The sequence below is a fragment of the Pollicipes pollicipes genome, unplaced genomic scaffold (assembly GCF_011947565.3).
Source record: "Pollicipes pollicipes isolate AB1234 unplaced genomic scaffold, Ppol_2.1 Scaffold_2555;HRSCAF=2994_pilon_pilon_pilon, whole genome shotgun sequence".
Classification (NCBI taxonomy): domain Eukaryota; kingdom Metazoa; phylum Arthropoda; class Thecostraca; order Pollicipedomorpha; family Pollicipedidae; genus Pollicipes; species Pollicipes pollicipes.
Window position 1 is genome coordinate 40904250 of NW_023596136.1, and position 5540 is coordinate 40909789.

General features: G+C 56.6%; 1 long non-coding RNA gene across 1 annotated transcript; it reads right to left on the reverse strand.

Annotated features, from left to right (window-relative positions):
• Positions 1-3020: 3020 nt before the first annotated feature.
• Positions 3021-5174, reverse strand: LOC119102590 (uncharacterized). Its single transcript, XR_005094717.1, has 3 exons — positions 5122-5174; positions 3518-3650; positions 3021-3090 (listed from the first exon to the last, which is right to left on the reverse strand). It is a non-coding gene; the product is annotated as an uncharacterized LOC119102590 (long non-coding RNA).
• Positions 5175-5540: the final 366 nt, after the last annotated feature.

Below are 5540 nucleotides of genomic sequence, written 5' to 3' on the forward strand. Positions count from 1 at the left end.
TCCGACACCCCCTGCACCGTGGCCGGCAGCACGCCTGCAGTAGCGGTCAGACATGGCTCACTGTCAGGCAGTGTTGTAGGAAAACATGGATGAGCTCGCGAGGCACCTCGGGGGAACGACTGGTGGGGCACGGCACTTTTAACACATCACACATCAAATTCTAGCTTGAAAAAGTTGGCACTATTTGAAGGGTTTGAGGCAGAGCTGGTCAGGTGACACGCACATGCGCGCGTACCACTGCTGTCCCAATGGCAGATAAGTGAGCACGTCATAACGTTTTATGCTTCTCGCGGCTTTCTGATCGTACAAATGACGAGACGCGTGTTCAAACGTGACGAAAATAGTGAATGTCACGCACCACGGACTTCGGTACGGTTCACTATCCACGCCACTATCGGTACGGTTCAAATGGAACTCTGCATTGGCAATACAAGACAAATTGGGAATACCACCACCACTACAACGGGATGCTCCACACAGCAGCATGGGGAGGCGCACAACCGCGTGGGCCATACCCGGCCGGGTCCCGGCGCCGGCGCTGAGCGCAGCCCCACCTGAGTCAGGCAGCTGCAGCGCCTGCGCGTCCAGCTCGAGCAGGCTGCTGGCCAGCAGGTCGCGCAGCGCCGCCGAGAACTCGGCCGAGTCGGCGCGCAGCAGCAGCTGGCGGAACAGCTCCTGCGCCTCCGGGAAGTCGCGCCGCCCGCCGGCCCGGCCCACGCACACCGGCTTCAGAAACCTGCCGCCCACACGCGGTAGCCGTCAGACGGAGGACAACGGAGTCGAGGCGTGGCTGGGACCAGGATGGGGGGGAGGGGCTGGGGTCAGGAGGGGGCTGGGGTCAGGATGAGAGGCCTGGATGTAAAACCGCCGCAGGTCTGCTGTTAGCCTTCGCCTACCCTACGGTCAGCGACGCCTATGACACCGTATTCGTTGATTGACAAAAACGGTGGTCGGATCAGCAGAAAGATATCGGTTATCGTGACCGCGAGCCGCACCTATATCGGGGTAGAGAATGCGTATGGGTATGGGTATAGTACGTGTAACAATGTGTACACGGTGCGCCGCGTGGTATCGCAACACGATCCAAAATGTCGGTCAGTGTCGCGCTAAACAACACATCACGCTCCACGCTTTAGTAGCTTGGCCTCATGTGCAGACAACGCCACAGCGCTCACGCATTGCGGGCGTAACCCGACCTAGCCTGCAATGTAGATCTTAACGGCGAAGCACCCACAGCTCGTGAAAGCTACGCCGGCCCGGCAATGCGGCACATACAGCGATACAGAGCAGGCTCCGGGCCCATGACCCGGACCGGGAGCCAGCTGTGCATCGGTGAGCGCCGAGGCGCCCGGCCCGGCCGCCTCACCTGTCGTTGAGCCGCTGCAGGCGGGAGCGGTCTGCCTGCTGCAGCAGCGCGGTCGACTCGCCGTCCGCTTCGGCGCCGTCGCCGGCCAGCAGCAGCAGCTGCGCCTGGTACAGCCGCGCCAGGTGGTGCATGTTGACCGGGTGCGGGCAGAGCGCCACGAGCGCGCGCGGCTCGTCGCCCAGCGCCGCTGCCGCGTCCCAGTCGGGCCGGCGGCCGTCGGCACGGTACCGCCCCACCAGCTGGTGGAACAGGTCGTGCTGGCGCCGGAAGGCGTTGAACGCCGCGTCGCTGGGGAAGTTAGGCCGGTACACGAGCTCGGCGTAGAAGGCCAGCGAGTCGGGCCGCTCGTCGTCGGCGGCGGCGCTGCCCGGTGGCGGCGAGTGGCACGGCTGGCCGCCGGCCAGCGTCAGCAGCGCGTCGGCCAGCGGAGCGCTGAACTCCAGCAGGCGCGCGTTGGCGGCCAGCAGGCGCAGGTTGGCCGCGTCCAAACACACCAGCTGCTCACGCAGGTGCCACAGCGTGCGCACGGCGAAGAAGACGGCGTTGTGGACGGACGTGAGGAAGAGAGAGCCGGCGGCGGGCGGCGCGGCGCCGCCGGCGCCGGGCGCCACCAACAGGCGCACTAAGAAGTTGAGCTCGATCGAGAGCCCCAGCAGGTGGTGGTGCTCGACGAGGTGGGCGTAGAGGGCGGCGAGCGCGGCCAGCCGCTCGCCGCCCGTCACGCGCTCTGGTTCGGCCAGCTGGATGGGCGGGCCGACGGCCGGCGCGCCGCCCGACTCATGTCTGATCACCTGCTTCACCGGGGTGACGAACCCGTCCTTGGTGGGAGCAGCACGGTCTGGGGCCGGCGGAGCGCCGCCCGGCGCAGCCAGCCGCGCGTCCAGCCGCGCCAGGCGACCGGCGTCGGCCGGCGGCGGCTCGGACGCGCCCTCCGCCGGCGGCTGCCGGCCGGCACCGCTCCGACGGCCGCGGCGCGCCGACCGACCGTCGCCCGGCACCACCAGCTCCGTCAGCGGCACGTGCCGCGGACCGGCGGCGGCGGCGGCGCGCGGCTCGGTGGCCGGCCGCACGCCGGCCCAGCGCCTGCCACGGCCGCCGCCGCCGCGCGTCTGGTGCCGCCCCTCCGACCCGCCGCCGCCGCCGCCGCCGGACGAGGCGTCCGTGCGGCGCACTTGGATGGGCGCGGCGTCAACGCTGAGGCGGCGGCGGGCCGGCGGAGGCCGCTCCTCCGGCTGGGCCGCCGCGGCCGGCGCGGCCGACGTAGGCGCCGCCGCCGAGTCATCCGCGCCCAGCAGGCTGGCGGACGGGGTCAGCTGGTTACGAGCCCGCCATGGGGCAGCAGCAGTGTCAACGGCTTGAAATAGCGCGGAACGGTCTGAGCATGGTTGAGAGCAACCGGCATGTCGACAAAATGATCGGGGTGACGCAAAACTAACCGGCCAGCAACGTCTGAATTTAGTAAAAATGGTGCACACTTTCAGAACACACTGGAACAACAAAACATTGTTCTTTATTTACACAAGGCTTAACAACAGAACAGTGACCGCTGCATGCACCATCCTTCATATTACACGAGTTAGAACGGACGTTGCACGTGACACTCACTGTTTGCAATCTGCATGCAGGAAGTCAGTAAAGCTGGTGGCAAAGTGGAGTCGCATGTGCTGAAACTCTTTCCATGAGTTTGTGTTGGTTCCATTCTTCTGGGCACAGTCCTTCTTCTTCTGTAAAGAAAACACATCACTGAGCCAGCTAACATCAGATATGTTAAGGCACAGACGTTCCCACATGAAACGACCACACAGCACACATTTGTCCTTTAACATACACATAATGTTTACCATTAAGTGACCAACATTAGAAATACAGCTACAGTGGAGAGTCATGTTAACCAAGAGTGCACCCTTCTTGCAATGTAGCTCTTACCCAGTAACATAGATATTGGCCAAGGCATTCCTAACACCACACCTAAAGACCCAAGGGGAGCTAAGGTTGTTTGATCAACATCCCACTGGCATGCCAGCCAAAGCACTGCAACATCAGAACATTCACAAGAACAGGGTACATGCCCAGCCAATGCCAGCCAGGTACCTGCCTTGCCAGTCTGGAGTACCTCAGCCCTCCACCCAGCCCAGTCCTTCTCAGACTCACAGTGGTGCTGCCAGCAGTCAGCCAGGCAATGATGTCCTTGGATGACCGTGTCTGCAGCAGACGGGCCATGGGCGAGGCTCCGCCCCCACTTGCCTCATCTGCTTCACTTTCCTCCATCATCAAGACACAGACACTGTGAGACATAGGGGCATGACATCAACTTCACTATTTCCATCGCCATGCCCTCCTGTTTTGATATGCATGTATGTTTCATGAGATACACATGTCAACTACATCTCACATACTTTCTGCCACATCCAATGATCTGTAACCAAAGGCATTTCTAACTTAATGTTCTGTAGCACTGCAAAGGGAAATGCACCTTAAACAGGAGCAAAAAATGCACCTTATCAAAAGAGAGATAAAGCAGCTTCAAAGTGCTAGTCAGCCCCCATAAGACCAGCAAAGCATCTTCAAAGTGCTAAAAAGCTCAATGCACAGCCCTATGACATGCTCAAATTTTCAGTGATTTAAGTGCAATCATGTGGTAAAAATGACATGAATGCCACTGAAACATTGATTAAAACACAACAGATATTGCAGTTTTGTCTTCAAAAGATACTTGTAACTTATGAACACCAGAAAAATAATATTCCTGCCTCTTAACTGCAGACAAAAAAGATTCAATTTTTGTGTGCTGCATGAAGTGGAACAGGGTTACCTTATGGCTAATCTGAGACCAATGTGCATCCTAACTATATAGCTACTGATCTGCTTTCCCCAAACCTTCCACACTGCAATGATATCATAGGCCCCAAACTGCCCCAAATATACTTATTCAGACTGTCATACTGACATTCAAGTAAGTGGGCAGCTATTGCATAGCTCCCTCACTGTTTCAGATCTTGTAAACTGCTGACCTGATTTTCTAGAAGCCTGAAGCTGTTCAGATGTTTTACTTGAAGCTTTCACATCTCTACAAGAGGCATTGAATCCAACCACCTGAAGTACTTCTGAATTAAGGGATCCCAAGATACCATGGCTTGCATATGGGAGGATTATCATGGGATGGAACAGGTCTGTCTGTGCCCTGTGAGCATATAAAACATGCAGTAGTAGCAACAGCTTTGTCTTCAAGGTGGCAGCTAAGCAAAATTCAGCCATAGGTTTTGCTGCTGTGAAATCTCCTCCATAGTCTGTTGGTTAGTTATCAAGTTTTAAGGGCACACCAACTGCCCTGGTTATCTACTCTCTACCATGAAAAGTTTTTGTACTGCAGCCTATGTGAACCTCAATTTTCACCCCAGGTTTGGACACCTCCATTCCTTAACCCCCAGAACACCCATTCTGCAAAGAAAACATGCAGAGTGCTGGACACATACATATTAGTGAGCTGAATATGGAACAGCTCCGGCCATCAGATTCATGTCTCACATACCCCGATAATGTTGCCAGGACGTCGCTGCCATGTTAAACACATTCAGCACACCACACATTCTATGCAGGTCGTGATGAGGAATTAACCAAACTCGACACAGAAGACGGTTACTAACAGGAAAAAAGTGCAATAAGCGCTAATAGATATCTTTACTCAGATGTCGACTACCCACCCATGTCGTGTAAGGTTTGGAATGAACAAACCTATACATCTTCCACAAGCATACCTTCCAAAAATGCTTCAGAATAATGTCTTCCGAAGATCCTTCAGACCCGCAGCATTCATACTATCAAAATACGAACAATCTCTCCATCTGCCGCATTTGCAATATTTTCGCACCCTGCTCCTAGCTTTTTGTTTTCACTCATGCGCCATTTGGCCGTAACAGCTGCGCCATAACATTCATTCAAATTTGGCTTCAAGGGAGTCTCCCTAACTTGCGGCCATGGCCATGGCTACATATGAGGCCTAGTCCTTATCTTACCTTACCTTATGGTGATCGGGAATCGTAAAAGGCTACTAGGCCTGTAGGTCCCGGTCTCGTCGGGTTCCCGGTCCGGTAATCAAACAGTCTCAAATTAAGGGAAGATTCAGCGTGGGACGTCGCACATGATGTCAGTCTAGTGCATATCAAGCCTAGACGTG